At 42.0% G+C, this 21656-nt stretch overlaps 1 protein-coding gene across 2 annotated transcripts in view; it reads right to left on the bottom strand.

Annotated features, from left to right (window-relative positions):
• PUM3 (pumilio RNA binding family member 3) overlaps positions 1 to 21656 on the bottom strand; it is a 907478-nt gene that overhangs the window by 853781 nt on the left and 32041 nt on the right. The window lies entirely within an intron of this gene.

Genomic DNA, 21656 nt, shown 5'->3' with positions numbered 1-21656 from the left:
GAGTCTGCATTTTTGCTTTAATTTCACAGATAACAGCATCCAATAGTTCTACTATATAGTCCCCATTTACAAATAATTTTTAAGAACATTAAAGTTCACTGAAAAAACTACTCTCATTACTTACTAATCTAAGTCTAAAACTCTCCACAGATAACATTCTTTTACATAAAATATGGGTTTTGGCTGTTAGCAAACAAATAATTGTCTGTAAAGGTGTCTTTCCTAAAATGTTACTTGCGAATTTTTGATTTATGCTATCAAAACTAACTGATAAACCTAAACATTGGACTGTACTCCCAAAATTTCCTAATGTGAAAGATAAAAAAATTGCTTATTAGATTCAATGCTTTGCGTAATTCATAGACTTCCTCTAAAGTACAGTTCCAAAAGAAAAAAAAATCACTGACTTAACACTTGTAAAGACATACTTTGGCAAAAAAAGATGTTGTACCAAAAATTCAGACTCCAACCAGGCCATAACAAGATTTGCAAAAACTGGTGCTACCCTAGCACTCACAGCTACACCCTTCTTTTGCCAATAAAACTCATCATTAAAGGTAAAAGAACTGTTCTCCAACACAAGTTCTAGCAAAATACAAATGGTATTTAATGTAACTGTAGATCAATAATTGTGTACATACCTTTAAGAAGCTATCCAAGGGCTTGCACAAGTGTATAAATACTAAGCACGAGCAAGCTAGACTGCCATTTTGTCATTAGCTGTTGAAATATATGCAAGTATGTATGCAAGGTCTGTCTGTTAACTAGTTTGTTCTTATTTAATGATGCTGCTATCCATCCGGATGTGTTTGTATGTATTAATACACCTAATGAAACCTCAAGCCTTCTTGTTATATGCGTTAAGAGATGAACGAGCGACATGGTGTCAGAAGTGGCATGTCTAAAAGGACACGGAGTTAGAAGAAGCCTACCGAAGGGGCATGGAGTCAGAAATGGCTTGACAAATTACTTAAGGCACTTGCTTAGATGCTGGTGGAATATACAAGAGTGGATCATTCCTAAAATGTGCATACTTCGCAAAACAAGTCAGAAACAAATTTTCTATATTAAAACTTGCTTAGCACCATTTCTTTTTGCATAATATGAAATGAGGCATATAAAACCACTCTAAACAATATTCGCATAAACCAATATGTACAATATTGATAAAAAATATTCAAATTACTACGGAAAATAGTTCGAATTGCATAAAACAAGTAAAAACTGCATTTTTCGCTAAGCATATGTATTTTTATATTAACATATCAGAGTTATCAGAAGTGTAAAAAGTGTTTGCATATTTGTGAAGTGATACAGTAAGGAGATTTCCCAAAAGTACAGCCATTACAAGGCATATTTCGCAAAAGTACAGCCATTACAGGGCATGCATATTTTGCACAGTACAGCCATTACAGAGCATATTTTGCAAAGAAAGTATTGCAAAGAGTTTATTGTAAATGTGAATGTAATTACAAGCTCACAGAACAGTTTGTTCATACATAATTACAAGGGCCATTATTTTCAGTGTGTTTGTGTACATTTTTGGCCATGGCAGATGGACTTCGAAAACCCAGTGCACTTGTGTTTGATAGTAAATGTGGCTGAGAACTGCACAGTGTTTGAGCAAGAGTACAACATTTTTATACAGGCTGCATTCAAAGATGACCATACAAAGGCATTTATTCTACTTAATTTCATTGGGTCAGAAGCCATAGAAAGGGAACGTTCATTTGTGTATACACCTGCTGTCTATAAAGGAGAGGGGGAAGACTGTTATGTTGTTGTACCAGCTGAGTCAAGGGAGGACCCAGAATGCTTAAAACAAAAATGTGTAACCCCTAGACAAATGTTACAATGGAAAGATACTTATTTTACACAAGGGATCAAAAGCCTGGTGAAACTTTTGCAGCATATATAACTGACCTGAGAAATAAAGCTAAAATGTGCAGATTTGGTGACAAGGGATGAACTGATAAAGGATAGACTTGTCTGTGGCATAAAAGATGATGCTGTGAGAAAGATTTTGCTTCATGATAGTGACTGAACTTTGAATAAGGCCACTGATATCTGTCAAATATACGAGCTCACAGAAAAGGACACAAATATGCTTACAAATGAGAACAGCTTTAGAAGGCACAGTAATAAAGCTCATGTTGATAGGATGCAGCAAGTGGCTAAAAGAAACAGGCCCAAGCACATAGCAGCAACTGTAGTCCCTGCAGCACTCGCTGTTAAACCCCAGAACTTTCTAGCAAATTCTACAGTCCGCACAGTCTCAGTGAAGCACAAGGGCGAGTCAAACTCAAAGCATGGGCCCCAACCCACTTTCAGTGCAAACTGTCGTAACTGTGGTGTAAGTCATGACTCTATAAAGGGAGAAATGTTTATCTTTTGGTCAGCAAGGCCGCAAATGTAATAGGTTCATAGGTAGATACTAGGCTATCTGCCCTAGGGCATTTATAAGCCTAGCCAGAGTGTATTTGGCTTCCGCCTCCCTATTAGATTAGCCTACTGTGCCTCAAGTAGGTCACAGAAGGTACCCTTTTAAGATTAGTTTACTGTGCCTCTGTCTAGCAGGGACACAGAAGAGATCCCAGGGGTGAATTTGCGATCTCCCATCCACACGTCCAGATTTCGCTTGAAGAGGGTCAGCGAGGAGCTATGTCTAATATGAATTGGAATTCTATTCCAGAGTGAGGGGAGCCTCTGGGAAATGAATCTGTCCCTCCAGCATGTCCTATTTATTTTTGTGCTGAGGTTTAGGTCCCTGGATCGTGTAGCTCTAAGGGACTTGGATTTTTTGAGGTGGAGCATGTCCATTAATTCTGGGTTTGACATGGCTTTGTACGTCAGGCATAGATCGCCTCCGAGTAGGCAGTAAGCAACTGAGTAGAGCTGGAGTTTCTTTAGTCGAGCTGCATAGGACATCTGTTTGTAGCCCATGATCCTCTTGGTGAGGTACTTTTGGGGTCTTTCCAGTTGCTGCAGGTGTCGGGTAAGGTACATCCCAAAAGGGGCATTGTACTCAATTATGGGCCTGATGAGTGACGAGTAGAGGGGCACAATGACCTCTCTTGATCTAGATGCGGACCCTTTTGTGATAAGGTGGGCTATATAGAAGGTCTTTCTAACCACTTTGGCAACGTGATTATTAAAGGAGAGATCACTATCTACGTTTGTCCCCAAATCTCTAATTACTTCTTCCGTACTTAATGGATTACCACCTATGTGGTAATTTGTGGGCACCTTGTTTTTCCCAAAGGGGATGACTATGCACTTTTTAGCATTTAGCTTGAGGCCGTGGCTCTGGCACCAAGCATCCGTCTCTGTAAGACCCTTTTGGAGGATGCTTGTGTCAGTTGGAGATTCGATTATGGCCCCCAGTTTGCAGTCATCTGCGAACTTTGTCAATCATAATCCCCCCGTGTTAGCCTGAACCTCAGAGAAGTATATACCGAACAAGAGAGGTCCCAGAACTGAGCCCTGTGGGACGCCACTTGTTAACTGGTTTGGATTCGGACATGGCACCTGCGATTCTGACCATGTGGCTTCTATCTCTGAGCCAGTTTGCAACCCATCTTGTGATATATTTAATATAGTTATATTTAAGCCAGTAAGCTTATTTATGATGCCCGAGTGGGGTATTGTGTCGAAGGCTTTTGCGAGGTCCAGGTAGGCTGTGTGGACTACCTTGCCCTCATCTATGGCTTTGGTAACTGTTTCAAAGAAATCAACTAGGTTTAAGAGGCAAGATCTGCCCTTAAAGCCGAATTGGGTAGGGTCCAGTGTCTGGAGGTTCCCAATGTCTTTGTTTATGAGTTCCATGATAATACGCTCCATAGCTTTACAGATCAGACTAGTCAGGCTTATGGGGCGATAGTTTCCGGGGTCCGTTGTGGCACCACCTTTGTGGAGTGGGACCACTGTAGCTGTACGCCATTCTTTGGGTACATATCCTGTAGTAAGGCTAAGTCTGAACAGTGACTTAATCTGAGGGTTCAGTTCTTCTTGGAGCTCGTGTAAGACACAGCCTGGGACACCGTTTGGTCCCATAGATGCTGTGTTTTTTTGCTTTGGAGAGGGCAGCTTTCACCTGTGCATCTGTGATGTCAGGGAGGTTACATTCAGTTGGGATAGGCATTTTCTCCTTTGACGGGGAAGGGGGAGTCTGCTGAATCTGTCTGCCAGGATGTTGGCTATGTCTGTAGGTTCGGTATATTTTGTACCGTTATGCAACAATTCAGAGCATATCTGGGAGTTTCCGCCCATGTTCCTGACATAACTAAAGAAGGCCTTGTGATTATCTTTAGTGTCTAGGGCAATTTTTCTTTCGAAAATGGCCTTTGATGATTTTATGAGAGAACGAAGTTTCTTGCTAATACTCATCAGAGATGCCTTCCCTTTTTGGGATTTTGCTCTGTCATGTAGTAGCTTCCTCCTTCGGTTGTATAGCTTATTTATGGCTGGGTTCCAACAAACCGGTCTCCTATTTTTGGAGGAGTGAGTCTTGGTTTTATTTGGGATAGCACAATCCATGCATTCCTGCAGGTGCTCATAGAATGCATTTGTAAAGGATTCTGCGGATTGGGCTGTATTATCCTCTGGCCCAGGGGCTTTGAAGGATTCCATCTCAGTCTTGAGAAGTGCAAAGTTGGCTTTTGAGAAATTCTTTACAGTGATTTCCTTGGCTGGGGGTGGGGATGGGATATGGATGTCCAGGGAAATTTGTTTATGGTCTGATCTTACCAATGAGGGTTTACCTCTGGTGTGGAACATAGAGTCCCCATGTTGGTGATGACCAGGTCCATTATGTTGTTCCCTCTTGTGGGAGTGGTGACCAGTTGTTCCATTGCGTTAGAGTTTATAAATTCAAGGAACCGTTGGCAGGGTGTTTGGGCTTGAGTAGTTTTCCCAGTCAATGTTTGGGTAGTTGAAGTCACCCAATAACAGTGTTTGGAGAGACCTTCATATTCTCCAGTGTTCTCAGGAATGCCAAGTGGGGTTCCTGTAATAGGGAGGGTGTTCTGTAGCAGGCTACAAACTGAAAGGCAGTTTTGCCTGCTGTTAGTTGCACATGGATGGTTTCCAATGCTTCGTGCAGTGCCACCAACCTGGAGGTGTAGGTATCTTTGATGAATATAGATACTCCTCCTTTTGTGCTTCGTCCGAGTTTTGGGGCCGAAACGCATGGTATGAGTTATAACCTGGCAGTGCTGGGGTGCTCTCAGGAGCCTTGAACCAGGTTTCTGTTACTGCACAGACCGATTTTCTCCATGCTGAGGAGAGCCTCGAGTGCGTGCATCTTGAGGTTTAGACTTCTGGCATTGAGTAGGCATTACCTTTAGTTTTTTTATCCTTGGGTTGTCTATGGAGGTGGGTTTGTCCTTTGAGCCTTGCCTAAAAAAGGCACTATGGGGGTGGCAAGAACCTTGGCCAGTATACGAAAGCCTAAGGGTGACAGGTGCAAGCCATCCCTAGCGAAGCAACGTGGCTTGTCGAGCATGTCATCCCAGGTTGACAGACACTGGATCCCCTTTGAATGACACCAATACTTTAGCCAATTGTTGAAACTGATCACTTTGTCTTTATACTGTGGCATCATTCTTGGTGAGGGCAATATGCTACTCAAGGTCAGGGTCATACCAGCCTGGGCTACATGGTCAGAGAGCTCCTCTATGTCTCTTTTCATGTAGTCCAGGGAGATACGTCTCAGGTCATTCACACCAGCATGGACAATGACGGAGTCATACTTGTACTTGCTTTGGAGTGACCTGAGTGCTTGCTTTATGTGGCGGATCCTGGCACCCGACAGGCAGCTTACAGTGACCTTCTCCTTGTTCAGTCTGGTGAGCGGGACGTCAGTGTGCCGGACAATAGAGTCCCCTATAACAAGTGTATTTGGTGTGTAGTTTGGCCTCAAGGGCTGTGACTGTGAGGCACACTGATTTTGTGAGATATGTGATTCGTGGGTATTGTTGAGGGGTGGCTGTTGCTTGGATATCTGCTTAGGAGGTCTTTGCTGTTTAGGCAGATTTTTATTTAGAGCCTCAATATGTTTTTGTGTGTTTATGTGTTTGGTATGCAGATGCAATAGGTCTGTGTGAGACTGGATTTGTGGTGCGGGTGGTTACCTTTTCCTCCTGACTGACTGTGCCAGTCTTGGGTTGAGAGAGTTCTGCCTCCAGTTTGGCTGTGTAACTGCATCTCTCACATGTATTAGAGTTTGTTGGAAGGAGGAGAGGGTTGTCTGTGTACATAAGGCAATTGTAACATTGCCTCAAAATTCCCAAATTCACCAGCTGGACTGGAGAGTAACCTTGAAACTGACCCTTGGACATACTAGATTAGTATAGGGAACTGTTTTTTTTTTACTGATCAGATTAGGGGAAGGGAACTGACTTTTCACTTGATCAGGAAGGACCAATCGGGAGCCTAAATCTTATGAGAAGTCAAGGAGGATGTAGTGCTTTAGTTAGTTAGTGTTTCCTTATAAGAGCTGAGCAAGTGCAGGAATTATTTCAAAAGGTTTGTAAATCAAAAGGCCCACACTCTTATTAAAAAAGAGAACATTTTAAGAAACAAGTTGATCAGTTAGACAGTAGCAATTCTACCCTTTATGTTGATGGTGTGTCAGTGCTTCATCAAACAGTCAAGGCAGTAGATTTAAGGGCCAAGAATGAAGTATTTTGTACTGCTACGAATGAAGTATTTTGTACTGTTCGAATAAATAGCAAATCCATTGAGCTCAAAGTTAATACAGGTTCCAACTGTAATGTTATGTCAGCAGAAAGATTTGCTAGAGTGTGTAAAAGTGACAGGCTTGCTTTGGCAAGGTGTGCGAAGCTTGTTGCTTACAGAGATGAAGAAATTCAAACCAAAGGCTCAGTAGTGCTTTCATTTTAACTTATTATTTTATGTGGTCAAGAGCCAGTTCCAGTCATTATTAGGGCTCAAAGACAGTTTGAAAATGGGGCTGCTTTTATTTTCTAAGGAAGTCCACCATGTTAACTTAAAAGACCACTATTCTAATTTTGCCCAACACATTTTTTCTACCTATGCTGATCTGTTCGAAGACAAACTAGGCAAAGTTCCAGTTGTGTTACTCCATGAAGTTAGACCAAGAGGACAGTCCAGTTATCAGGCCAGCACAAAGTTCCAACAGCCATGCAGGACAGAGTCAAAGCAAAGTTAGATAAAATGGTGCGAACAGGGTGTGATTTGTCCAGTTGAAACTCCAACTGAATGTGTTCTTCCATGGTGGTAGCTCATAAAGAAAGTTCAGATAACATCAGAATATGTATTGACCCACTAGATTTGAACAAAGCGCTAAAAAGGCCTCATCATCTACTGTGCACAATCGAAGAAGTTGTAGCATTCATGCCAAATGCCACTTTTTTTTTTTGGCTTAGATGCAAAGAGTTCATTCTGGCAAATTTAGTTTGACAAAAAATCCTAATTGCTCACTACTTTTAATACTTCGTTTGGCAGGTACAGATTTTTGAGAATGCCATTTGGGAAAAATTCTGCAAATGAAGTCTTTTAATGTGCAATGGAGCAATTTTTTCTGGGTATCCTTATGCTACTGTAGTAAACTACAAACTAGGAGGAGATCATGATGAAGTAGAACATGACAGAAACTCAGAAAAGTTCTTGAAAAGGCATGTCAAGTGAGCCTTGATTTCAATCCACACATTTAAATTCAGGCTACAAGAAGTTCCATATGTCTGTCATTTACTTACGAGTACAGGCTTACAACCAGACACTTCAAAACAAACAGCCATTCTTGAGATGCCAGCTCCAGACAATGATCAAGGCCTGCAATGTTTTCTTGGCATGGTCAACTACCTAGGCAAGTTCATTCATGACTTGAGCCAACTATCAGCTCCCCTCAGAGAGGTGACATGTAAAGATGTACCCTAGTCTTGGTCAGAGCAATACCAGAGAGCATCTGATGTTCTGAAACGAAGAATGGCTAGTCCACTCACTCTCATATGATGCTCTCAAACTAGTTACGCTTTCCTGTGATGCTTCGAAATTTGGTCTTGGTGCAGTCATTTTACATGAGAAATCAGCCTTTTGCCTATGCATAGAAAATTTTTACCCAAACTGAAATGCAGTATAGCCAGATCAAGAAAGAGCTTTTGCAATCGTGTTTGCATGCTCAAAGTTCCATTATTATGTTTATGGTAGACCTATCCAGATCGAAACGGACCACCAACCTCTAATCAGCATCTTAAGAAAGCCAATGCATTCAGCTCCAGCCAGATGATGCTGAGATTACAAAATTACAATTTCAATCTCATCTACAAGAAAGGCAAACTTCTTTATCTTGCTGATACATTATCCAGATCGCCCAGAAACACCACAGAATAGCACAAGAATGAGAACCTTGATTTTGAGGTCATGGAAGTCAGAAATTTTTCTTCCACATGTCTCGAGTCGAGAGATCACACAGCCACAGATCTAGTTTTACAAAGGCTCAAACACTTTATCAATCATGGGTGGTCGTCAAAGCAATCTAGTTTATCTCAAGAAGTGCAACCTTATTTTCCATACAGAGGTGAGATTTGGGCAGACAATGCTATCATAACGAAAGGTCCAAAAGTAATCGTTATAAAGTCCTTGTAACAAGAGTACATTACTATCTTGCATTGTGGTCACCCAGGAACCGAATCTACCTAAAGAAGGGTGAGAGGACCAGTATTTTGGCCTTCTAAGAGAGCACTTTCCTCTTGCTCAGTGTGTAATAGTACAAAGCCTCATCAACAGAAGAAACCACTTCAGCTTAACCAGATTCTGGAATTACCATGGTCGACAATAGCCATATACATCTACAAATGGAATGGTCAACATTATCTGGTGTTAGTAGACTCTTACTTCAGTTGGTTCGAGATTTACCTACTTCCCAACCTAGCATCCAGTACTGTTATTACTAAGATGAAGAGTCATTTTGCTATTCATGGTAGTCTCCAAAAAGTTATTTATGACAATGCCACACAGTTTACAAGCCAAATGTTCAAAGGATTTGCTGAAGAATGAGACTTCATGTCACAAGTAGTCCAGAATATTCGCAATCAAATGGATTGGCAGAACGTGCAGTGCAGAGTGCAAAGCAATTATTAGACAAGTCAAGATGAGATAATAGCGATGTTTTCCTGAATGTCTTGAATCTCAGAAATGTTCCACGCAATAAACATCTTGGTTCACCTGCTCAGAGACTTCTGTCGAGACAAACCAGAACCAGATTACCAATCAGTAGTCAATTGTTGGGTTTCATGCATCAACAACAACAGGTTAATGAAAGCCAATCTGTTGAAGAAGCACCTATCCCAGAAGTCCTACTACAATAAGACCATTAAACTGCTCAATCCATTACAAGAGGGAGAAGTGGTAAGGATGCTAACATCCAAAGGTTATGATCAGATTGATGTCGTGAAGAATATTGGTCTAGAGTAGAGATCGTACATTACAGAATCAGAAGGAGCAACGAACATCTGAGACCAGTGTCCGTGCCTATTACACAGGAGAAAGACCATCTCAGAGTAAGTTGTCCAGTGTTCCAATGCCAGAGGAAGTTCCAGAGAACATTCCTATTCCTGTGACAATTCCAGACGTTCCTGATATGAGTTGTGCACAGCAGACTGTCCCTGTTGCTAAACTTGGTCCACACTGTTATGTTACGAGATATGATTGAATCTCTCAACCCTGTAGCAGATAAGAAGCAATTTTGTTTTCAATGTACATAGTAATGCATGTTTAACTCCAATATCGTTTTGTATAAAGGGCAATCTTTTTTAAGAGGGAGGATGTAGATCAGCTTGTATATACCTTTAAGAAGCTGTCCAAGGGCTTGCACAACTGTATACATACTGAGCACGTGCAAGCTAGACTGCCATTCTGTAGTTAGCAGTTGAAATGAAAGCATGTCTGTATGACTGTCGGTCTGTTAACTAGCTTGTTTGTATTTAATGATACTGCTGTCCATCCTGATGTGTTTGTATGTATTAAAGCATCTGAACAAAACCCCAAGCTAGTGATGAATGAGCGACAGTAACCATGTTCAAACAAGGTATACCTGGACAAATAACTTCTTACATATCCAGTACCTTGCACAATACATGTATACAATGAAACTACATCTAACATAAATAAATTGTTTCATTTCCAAATGGTCTGACACCATCCAAGAATCTTGTAAATAGAATTTTGATTTCGGAACTATGGGATTCAAAACAGTATCTAAAAAAAACAAAATGGGTTCATTCTTATAAGTCTGCTGCCAGTATTAGTCTAAATGAAGGCACTGATGCATTCTCATGTATTTTTGGTATGCCAAAAAGCCTCGCCATCTTCAGGTGATCAATTCTGAAAATTCAAATCCATTTTCCCTTGATCAACTAAGTCAATCAACAATTTAACAATCAAGGCGAACCTGTGGTGAATTAAACACAACTTTTCACCAAACATTTTAAAGTAGCGTCACAATCAAGGGTATTCATGATAACTATACCATTACCCTTGTGCACCTTCACGATTCTCACATCTTTTCTTTTAGCAATGCTGTTATTTCAAAAGATGACAAATTCAAATATTTAAATCTGACCTAAGTGGCTGACAGGGATCTTAGATTTTTTTCACAAGTCATTAAGACTTGCAAAGTATGACACAAGGCTGGATTCGCAGTTATCTTTTTTTGTAACCAAAACTGCCAAAAAAGTGATGGTTGTCAATACAGTTCATGATGTAATGCAAATTTAACTTCTGTAAATATAACTTCAGCTCTACAAATCACTTTTGTGCCATTGAGGAGAGCTGATTTCACTAAAGACAGACCATTTACTAACACTTATAAATGCTGTTTATTCTCCACAAAGTTTCTCATGTTATAAACATGAATGGATACTCATATTTCTTTCTTCTCCCATCCCCTCCCCAATATCTTCCACTTGTAACTGGCCCCTTATAGCTATTAGTTGTATGATTTGGCCTGGAAAAAAAAGGGGGGGGATACCGGGGGCAGGGATGGAGGTCCTATCTCATCACTCCTGACAATGTCTGCATATGACATGAAGCTCCAAGTTGGAAGTCTGAGCAAGGGGAAGATGCATTCTGTTCAATAACATTAGTATTTTAAATATCATGAACTTCTTCACTAGAACCGCCTTTAATTAAAAAAAATCAGCTTTCAAAACACAAACCACAGCTTGCTCAGATGCTTCAAAGTATTTCCTTCCTTTTCATAGTCACAACACTCCTGCTGACCTTGGCAAAAACTCCACTGTAGAGTGAATGACATTTTGTAAAATTATGATCCTTTTCAACATTCAGATATAAACTATGTATTTGGGCCTTTAAAACATTTACCTTGCAATGATAGATAATCTCATCATTGCTACTCTGGTTTCATTAAAATGTATAACCAGTTCTGTAAACAATTCATTCTCTTTGGAAATTCCATTCGGAAGTCTTATTAAGTTCTAGGACTAAATGGAACTTGTTTTAAACTAACAGTACGCTGAATAAAATATTTCAAATTCTACCAACTTGAGCTTAAAAAGTTTATCTTCAAGTTCATAAATGTTTTTACAAACAGTGCTGGAACTCGTTTCCTTACTAGTCACTTTTAAGTTCACTTCTGGAAAGCAGACGTCCAAATGGATTTACATTGGTGTTCAATACACAGAAGAAAAAGTTCGCTGAGCCTTGCTCTGTATTGTCCCAATCACTGCTGAGCTATGGGACTCTAAGACGGCCTTCCCAAATGTCCATTTTTGTACTTCTTTACACTTAAGCCTCCACATCCCCATCTACTGTGCAAGGCTCTGTGGCTGATGTTAAAAATACAGTTAAGAAAAAACTATTACATGCATTCAGAAAAACCAAACCGGACCACTCACAAGCTTGAACTAACAAATCCTGTAGTACTAATTGAATGACAATGAGAAACTTCACACTGAAAATCATTTATTGTACACAGAGTTGAGTGCTTTTATCAAGAATGTCATCAGAAAGTACAGTTGTGTACCTACCATAAATGTAGATGTTAGAGTGCATTCACTGTTGCAGTCATTACACTTGGGTTATCCTGCTGGCAGGCTACCCACAGTCGGCATGAATTGCAAAGTCTAGGTCCGGCATTGGTTGCTGTCGCCTCTTCCCTGACGTCAGTGTGCCAGGGGTATAAAATATGCAGCAGACACCATTTTCTTCAGTTTTTCTTGCCCCAGATGTCAGGTGCCCCCAAGAAGGTAGGCTAAATATTTATGCCAATAAGTATGCATGCAAAAACAAACTCATCTACAAGCAAATGCACCACATAGGTTGTATAGGATAGGGAAGTACAGATAAGTCCCAGCAATGAAAAGGGAGATGGTGGGTGGGTAACCTGGACTGCAACAGTGAATACACTCGAACATCTACATTTATGGTAGGTACACAACTGTACTATGTTCATAGTGTTTCACTGTTGCAGTCATTACACTTGGGTTGAATCCCAAAGCTGAGGTAGGGAGGCTGGGCCTAAATAGGATTAGGAGAGGCTATAAGGCCCTGCAAACTGCAGTGGCAAAGCCTGCTCTGGATTTAGAGTACAGAGGTAAATGGTAGTACTTGGTGAAAGTGTGCACTGAACTCCAAGTTGCAGCCTCTAAAATGTCTTTGGTTGGTACCCCGCTGAGGAAGGCTGCTGAAGTGGCTGCTGCTCTGGTAGAATGTGGCCTAATGTCCTTAGGAACTGATTTGCCATGTTGTGAATAACAGAACGAATGCAGTGGCCTATCCATTTTGAAATAGTTTGCTTTGAGATAGGCTTTCCTTGTGATCCTCCAGCATATGCCACTAAAAGTTGCTCAGTCTTTCTGAAAGCTTTAGTTCTGTCCAAGTAGAAACATAGCTGTCTGTGTATGCCCAAAGAATGCAGTAGTCTCTCACCCTTATTCTGTGGGTTTGGATAAAAAGTAGGCAAATGAATGGTTTGGTTAAGGGCCACACTGGACACTACCTTAGGCATAAATGTAGGGTTAGTCCTCAGAGAAACCCTGTCTGGATGGAAAATGATGAAATGGCTAGCCATGAGAACCTGTAACTCTGAAACTCGTCTTGCAGAGGTTATTGCTAGGAGCAGAGCTGTTTTCCAAGATAAGAATTTTATTTCAGCTGTATTGGCTGGCTCAAAAGGCAGCAGTTTAAATTTCTCCAAGACATAATTGAGGTCCCATGTAGGTATTGGTGCTCTCCTTGGAGGTCTTATGTTTTTGACCCCTCTGACGTACTGCCTTAGTAATGGGTGAGAAAAAATAGGTGGTTCCGTATTATAATGAGCTGAAATGGCAGAGGCATGGATTTTAATTGATGAGAAGGATAGGCCTTTGTCCAGCATCTCAGTTAGGTACTGTAAAATCTGAGGAATATTTGGTACAAGCGTGTCAATTCCTTCTGCCTGGTTCCAAGCACAGACTCTTCCATTTTTCTGCATAAGATTTTCTGGTACTTAGCCTCCTGGCCTCCAAAATAACATCCATCACTGCTTTAGAGAGAGGTGTGTTCTGAATGACTACATTATTCACCATGCTGCCAGATTTAGGGTCCTGAGTTGGCTGTGCAGGATCTCATTGTTTCGTTGGGTCAGTAAATGAGGAATCAGAGGCAATGTCCAGGCTGGGCCTTGAGGCAAGCTCTTTAGGATTGGGTACCAGTGCTGGCAGGGCCAGTCTGGGGCAATCAATCATTTTTGTCTTCTCTTGTCTGACCTTTAGGAGTACCTTGGGAAGGAGAGGCAGAGGAGGAAAGGCGTATACTGTTAGGGCTTTCCAGCTGAATGATAGAGCATCCACTTTCCATACTTGCTTGTGATATGTCCTTGTGCAGAATCTCTGTAGTTGGCAGTTGTGAGGGGAGGCAAAAAGATCTAGGTCTGGGCATCCCCATTTCTTTGTTATCATGCTGAAGACTTGTGGATCCAGTTTCCACTTGTGGGGATCTGTAATGTTTCTGCTTAGTTCATCTGCCAGAGTATTTTTCATTCCTGGCAGGAATTGTGCTTGTAAATGTACTTGATACGTCAATGCTGTGTCCCACAAAGTCATAGTTTGTCTGCAGAGGGGGTAAGAATGTGTGCCTCCCTGCCTGTTTATGTATGGCATGACTGTAGTATTGTCCGTCCTTATCAGTAGTTGTCCTGGATGAAGAAAGTCCTTGAAAGCTGTCAGGGCATTTTGAACAGCTAGCATCTCTTTTTGATTGATAAGATGCATTTGGCTTGAGGGCCATGTGCCCTGAATACATTTTCCTGCCATGTGGGCCCCCCCAGGCATAATCTGAAGTATCTGTTGTTACTGACTGGCTGGCTGTGGGTAGGTTGAATGGCTGTCCCTTGTTGCGGTGACAGGACTGTGCCCACCATCGAAAATCCTGTTGAAGGCAAGGAATGAGGGTAATCAATGTTTCCAGGCTGTGGCAATGTTGAGTCCAAACACTTTTAGATACCATTGTAGTTTCCTCATATGCAGTCTGGCATATGGAATTAGCAGGATGCAGGATGCCATGAAGCCCAAGGCCTGCAGAATTTTTCTTGCAGTTAACTGAGTCTTTGTTGCCAACATTGTGAAGTAAGAAGGTCAGTTGCCTTTGTTTGTCTGGCATGAGATAAGCCATCTGGGCAGTTGTATTTAAGCTTGCAACCAGGAATATTATCTCTTGAGAGGGTACTAATTTTGATTTATTTTCATTTACTGTGTACCCTAGGCATATCAATAATCTTTTTACAAACGCCAGGTGCTGTAGTAGAATGTCCTTGTTCTCTGCTTGAATTAGGCAATCGTCTAAAGTAAGGATATATTTGAATTCCTCTTTGTCTGCAATATGCAATTACTGGTGCCAGGCATTTTGTGAAGACCCTGGGCGCAGTAGATTAGCCAAAGGGCAGTGCAGAGAATTGGTAGTGCATTGAGCCAGCTATGAATCTGAGGTATTTTCTGCAAGATTGTCTGATTGGTACATGCAGGTATGCCTCTTTTAGGTCCAAAGTTACAAGCCAAGCCTTCTTGCCCAGCATGGGCAGAAGCTGCTGCAAAGTCAACATTCTGAATTTTGGAATGTCCAAAAATGTATTTAGAATAGACAGGTCCAGTATTGGTCTCCATGCTTTGTCCTTTCAGGGTACCAAGAAAAGTCTTGAGTAAAATCCTTGTCCCTTCTCTTGCTGTGGTACTCGCTGAATGGCCCTCATGTCCATGAGGGATGAAACTTGTTTTTGTGCCTCTGCACACTGATTGCGTGGCAGGTCTGGCATACCTTTTGCCCTTGGTAGGGTGTGAAAATGGAACCTGTAGCCCTGGGACACTATATTCAAGACCCATTTGTCCTGGGTGATCATGTGCCAATTTTGAGAAAAAAGCGCTAGTTTTCCCCCTAAGGGGGCTGCCAAAAGATAAGTGCTTGGTGCTGGCAGAGGGAAGTCATTGGGACTGTTTCCTTTATGGCTGTGATTTGTCTTCTCCACTTTTGGAGGTAGAAGTGCGCCACTGTTTAGGCATGTATGAGCCCTGGGGCTGGGATCTGCCTCTAGGGCATCTGTAGCTGCCTCTTTGTGGTCTGTCCGACACTGGAAAGGACCAATTCTTTGTAGGCCAGTTCCTGCTAAATCTGGGTGGCTGTACCTGTAAGAAATCCTTTACTGTTTGCATGGATTTCGCTTTGTCCTCCATTTTCTTCAACACCTCCTCTGCTTTAACACCAAATAAAGTATCATGCTGTAATGGAGCATCCAGTAATTTTGCCTTAACATGATCAGGCAGAATCTGTTCCTTTAACCAAGCATGCCTCCTAATGAGAGAACCCATAACTGCAGCCCTGCAAGAGGCCTCTAGAGGATCAAAACCACATTGCAAATGTATACTTTCCCCACTTGTTCAGTTGCATGCAATAAATCCTGCATTTCCTTATTTTCTGCACAATCAGAATTTGCCAACATTTTCTGTTTTAGCAGTGACATTAAGTATTGCTGATATTTAAGCATAGGAAATTGACAATTTAAAGCCATCACAGCCAAAGTAGCAGAAGTGTAAACTTCCCCACCCCATCTGTCTAGTGCCCTAGAATCCCTGTCGGAGGGGATAGGGTTTTTTGCAGTAGAAGCCTTGACCCCTTTGGGGCCCTGAAAAATAGTTTCTGTATCAGCAGCAGGGTTTTTATAAAGAAATTTATGTGAGTCTGGAACCCTGTAGTATCTGTCTGGTTTTACAGAGGCAGGGGGTAAAGAAGTCAGGAGAAAGGGTGGACTCTGAAAATACATCATCTACAATGTCTAACACAGGGGGAATAGCAAGTTGCCTGTGCTGAGGTAGTAAAAGAAAATCTCTAAGCCTCTTCTTTGAATCTGAGTAGTCCCAGTGGAAGTGCTCCCTCATGGTATGCAGGGTTTCCCCAAAAGAAAAATCCTCAGGAGGAGAGGCTGAAGGAATAGATACTTCAGCATCAGAATACTCATGGGAAGGAAGAGAGTATTCCTGCTCAGAAGAGGAATCAGAGGAAATGGAAACCTGATCTGAAGATTCATATTCTGTCTCTTGCCTAGGCCTCTTATCAGGAGGAGGACGGGAGCCCCTGATCAAGGTAATTGGGTCTTCGGCCATTTTGAACATCTGTTTTTTTAGGCATGGAAGTCTGACCGGAAGAATGCTGTACTTGTTTCTTTGTCTTTAGAGCTGCTTTAGTCTTTGCTTGAGAAGCTGAAGAAGGCTTTACATATAACTGTGTAGGTCTGAAAACACCCTCAGAAGCAGATGCCTACTCAGCGGCTCCGGACCCATCTGAGGGAATAGTTTCAGAGTGTCCAATACCTTGAGTATCCAGAGGCCTAGCTGGCTCCACGTGGGAATCGGCTGCGGCCTGTGGCTCTGAGGTAGTGGGCATTAGGGGCTGCGAAAGCGCCTCACTGAGAACTGGCGACTGGCTTAGTGGAAGCCTCATCGGTTTTGGACCTCGGATGCCTGTCCTTTTCCTTGCACTTTTTATAAACTCCGGTCGTCAGTTGTTCCGACAGCATCATATAATTGAATCTTCGGCCAAAGTAATGAAAGGCAAAATCATACCGACGCTTAATAGTGCGTTGGTTAAATCTAGCGCAAAACCGACAGCTAGCAACATTGTGATCAGGGCCTAGGCAAGGAATACAGTAAGAATGAAAATCCTTATGAGGTATTTGCTTCCCACAAGAAATACAATTGTTAACTTTTTCTGACATTGGTCTGGAGCAAGAAAAAAAGTTTCCCCAACAGGGTACTTGGCTATAATGAAGACTTTGGATCTGAAAATCGATTTTGAAAATCTCAGGAGTCGGCCAACCGGCACTTGCAAACTGCTTTTGCTTTGGGCACCGCACAGCAAGAAAGACTTAAGAAAATGGCGTCGGCTGCATCTTTTATACCCCTGGCGCACTGACGTCAGGGAAGAGGCGACAGCAACTGACGCCGGACCTAGACTTTGGAATTCAGGCCGACTGCGGGTAGCCTGCCAGCAGGATAACCCAAGTGTAATGACTACAACAGTGAAACACGAACATCTACTACTTTTCTAAAACCAATCATTAAAATATTAAACTGTTCTCATTTGTCATTGGGATACAGGTGACGAATACTTTTACTCTGGTCACCCAAATGGCATTCAGTCAGCAGTCTTTGGATTAAACAACTTATCAAAATATATTGAAGGGCATTTTTGCTCAATCAGGGCAACTACAGAGCCGGATGTTTCCTCTTATCAAACACACTGGATTTGTGAAGGCATTTCTAACACGGTACAGACGGTTTCTCTAATTACTTATTTGCAACACCGGAAACTTAGTGTCATGAAAAGCCCTGGATGGTAAACAAGTACCGAGAAATTTGAAGAGGTTAAAAACAAGACAGGTACCGAGAACTTTGAAGAGATTAAAAACAAGACAAGACCATAGTCTAATTGGTCAAGAAGTCAATGTTTCATATTAACAACTGCTCAGATAATGCCTTACTTAGGTGTGAAACTATGTTGCTAATTAAAAATAAGGTTGTAGTTCAGCAGTAATGAGGCAGTTGTGAATGAATGTACTTTTCCAGAACTCTTTTAAAAGTGATGCAAGATAGTTACAAAACATAATTTAATACAAATGCTGCTGTTTTATTAAGAGTACGGTAAATGTCTCCAATATCCAAACAGAAAGAAGGAAAGAGATTCTCTGTTGTACATCTGTTAATAAATGAAATTAAATGAGTAACAGCAGTTACCCAATTGTTTTAAGAATTTGAGATGCAGGTTGTCAAATGAAGTTGGTCCATGTTTCATCTTACAGAGGAAATTGTACATGAAAACTGAGGAGTTTTTGTTGGGTGAAAGCAGGACACTAGCAGTGTGGAGAAGTTTAACAGTCACTCTTTTGACTGTGTGGTACCAGGACCTTTTCTACTGCATCACAGATAAAAAAAAAAACTAGAGAGGAATTTCAGTGTCACTCAGTGGTGGAAAGGGTGAAGGAATGGTGTGACAATATAATAAAACTAATTAAGCCTGCACAGTCTTTCTTTGGATTGTTACAGTGCACATGCTGTTTGTGAATGATCACCCCCCCCATCTTTTTAATTTCTCCAAATGTTTATAATTTCTAATACTGTTACAATAAGGGACCTATACCCAAGTCACGCTACAGTTAAAGTTCAAGAAATCAGTATTACTTCAGTCTTTGATATTTTCCTAGAGAGTGTTTTTCCTTCTGTAACTCATATGGAGATACCTCTACTCCCACCAGAGGACTGCTTGCCTCAGAAGAGATTCTCACTGAATTCGGACAACTTCCCACTCAATCAAATTTCCACCCCCAACTCAAATCTCCCAAGTCTTTGTGACAGGAATCTATCCCTCCAGCGCTTTCTATTCATTGTTGTGGCGAGGTTTAGCTCACTAGAGCGAGTGGCTCGCAGTGACTTGGATTTCTTTAGGTGGAGCATATCCATCAATTCTGACATGGCTTTGTAAGTCAGGCAGAGATCACCTCTGAGTAAGCGATATGCCACCGAGTACAGCCGGAGTTTTTCCAGTCAGGCTGCATAGGACATATGTTTGAGGCCAGTAACCCTCTTGGTGAGGTACTTTTGTGATCTTTCCAGCTGTTGGAAGTGTCTTGTGAGGTACATTCCAAATAGGGCATTGTACTCTACGATGGGTCTGATGAGTGACGAGTAGAGGGGCACTATAACCTCTATTTCTAGTAATTAGATGGGGCTACATAGAAGGATTTCCTAACTACTTTGGCAATATGATTGTTAAAGGAGAGATTACTATCTACCTGGGTCCCCAGATCTCTTATCACCTCTTCTGTATTAAGGGGGCTGCCACCTATGTGTTAATTCACGGGTGTTTTGTTTTTCCCAAACGGGATGACTATGCATTTTTTGGCATTTGCTTGAGACCATGACTGACACCAGGTGTCTGTTTCAGTAAGGCCCTTTTGGAGAACGTCCGTGACAGCCGGAGAATCAATTATGACTCCCAGTTTGCAGTCATCAGCGAACTTGGTTAGCCATAGTCCTCCTGTGTTTGCCTGTATTCTGAGAAGTATATGCCGAACAGTAGGGGTCCCAGGACCGAGCCTTGTGGGACACCACTTGTGACTGGTCTGGTGACCGACCTGGAGCCCGCTATTCTTACCGTGTGAGTTCTGTCTGTAAGCCAGTTGGCAACCCATCTCGTGACGTAGGGGTTTATGTTCAGGCTGGTGAGTTTTTCTAGAATTCCCGAGTGGGGAATGGTGTCAAAAGCCTTGGCGAGGTCAAGGTAGGCTGTGTGAACCACCTTCCCCTCATCTATGGCCTTGGTGACAGTCTCAAAGAAGTCAACCAGGTTTAGTAGGCATGATCTGTCCTTAAAGCCGAACTGGGTTGGGTCAAGTGTTTGGAGGTTCCCAATGTCTTTGTTAATGAGTTCTATGATGATGCGCTCCATAGCCTTGCAGACCAGGCTAGTCAGGCTTATGGAGCGATAGTTACCAGGGTCAGTTGTGACCCCTCCTTTGTGGAGCGGAATAACCGTTACTTTGCACCATTCTATGGGCACGTAGCCTGTGGAGAGGCTGAGGTTGAACAGTGTGTTTAGGTGGGGGGTTAGTTCATTTAAGGGCGCCCCCCCCACCAGCCTTCACCTCGTGGCTCCCAGGTTCTTGGCGTCGGATCCGTTGAATTCCTGCTATTGTGCGAATGCACAACCTAATTCCCAGCACCATCTCTAACTAAACAGCAAAAATAGTGTCTTTAAGGGCGCCCCCCCCCACCAGCCTTCACCTCGTGGCTCCCAGGTTCTTGGCGTCGGATCCGTTGAATTCCTGCTATTGTGCGAATGCACAACCTAATTCCCAGCACCATCTCTAACTAAACAGCAAAAATAGTGTCTTTAAGGGTAAAAGAAAAACTTTATTCAAGGTTTACCTTGTTAAGTATTGCTCCGTACTATACCCAGCTGCCTCTAAGGCCCTGCAACCTCCAGGCAGGTGTATTGGTGTTCTGACGTCAGGGAGTTTTTATAGTCCCGCCAGATTCCGCCATTTTTTCTCATTCTACAAGATTTACTGGCACTGCTCGATCCTCCTGCCTGGGTGACTTCCTACCAAAGGTCTGCACTGTCCTATTACAATTTGATTAATTTTGCCTGGAGCATATATCTTATTCACTTGCTGTTTTCCAGTAAGATTTGATGCGTTAATGCGACTAAAAACTTAGCTGGCGCTCTTAGTCAAAATAACGCTCAGCCTAGTAAAGTTTAACAGCACCACTGTTCTCTGCAATGTCAGCGTTCCTAACTACAACTACTCTAAAGTCTGTTTAATTTTCTACTGAAAGTCTGTGTTCACTTAAACTGCAAGGTAGCCAAATCTACTGTTTGTATATGTTACATGCCAAAGTTGACCTATAGCATTGTGTAAGCGGATGCTTTGCCTCCCTTTTACTACTGTTAAAGTCTGCCTTTTTTGTGCTTCAGTGAGTGACGTACCTATAGAATTTTAAGCATTACTTAAGACTATAATAATAGTCGTACTGCATCTGTATCATATTGTCTAACAGTCCGATACTAGTTGGTAGTAGCTATCGATACTAGATGGTAGTAGCTATCGCATGTTTCTATAGCATAACTGAGCTGTAAACAGCATTGTAATTGTCCATATTACATACTGTGTCTGCTAGTAAGTTGTGAAATCTGCTTGGCGTGTTGAACTGTTGATTTTTTAATGCCTCACTCTCACTGCATAGCACTCTCAGCTCATACAACTGTAAACCTATAAATAGTTTTGTACTGTGTATCCTCCAGCAGCTATATACTACTGTGCCTTAAATGTGATTATCTTCTCTATCTTACCCTAGGCGCCCCCCCCACCAGCCTTCACCTCGTGGCTCCCAGGTTCTTGGCGTCGGATCCATTGAATTCCTGCTATTGTGCGAATGCACAACCTAATTCCCAGCACCATCTCTAACTAAACAGCAAAAATAGTGTCTTTAAGGGTAAAGAAAAACTTTATTCAAGGTTTACCTTGTTAAGTATTGCTCATTACTACCCAGCTGCCTCTAAGGCCCTGCAACCTCCAGGCAGGTGGGGAGCCTCGCCCCACTTAGCGCGGAACTCGCCTCCGGCTCTCCACC

The sequence above is a fragment of the Protopterus annectens genome, chromosome 2.part0 (assembly GCF_019279795.1).
Source record: "Protopterus annectens isolate FY-2018-M chromosome 2.part0, PAN1.0, whole genome shotgun sequence".
Taxonomy (NCBI): Eukaryota; Metazoa; Chordata; order Ceratodontiformes; family Protopteridae; genus Protopterus; species Protopterus annectens.
The sequence above is the reverse complement of the archived record's forward strand: the minus strand, read 5'-3'. Positions and strand labels throughout refer to the sequence as shown.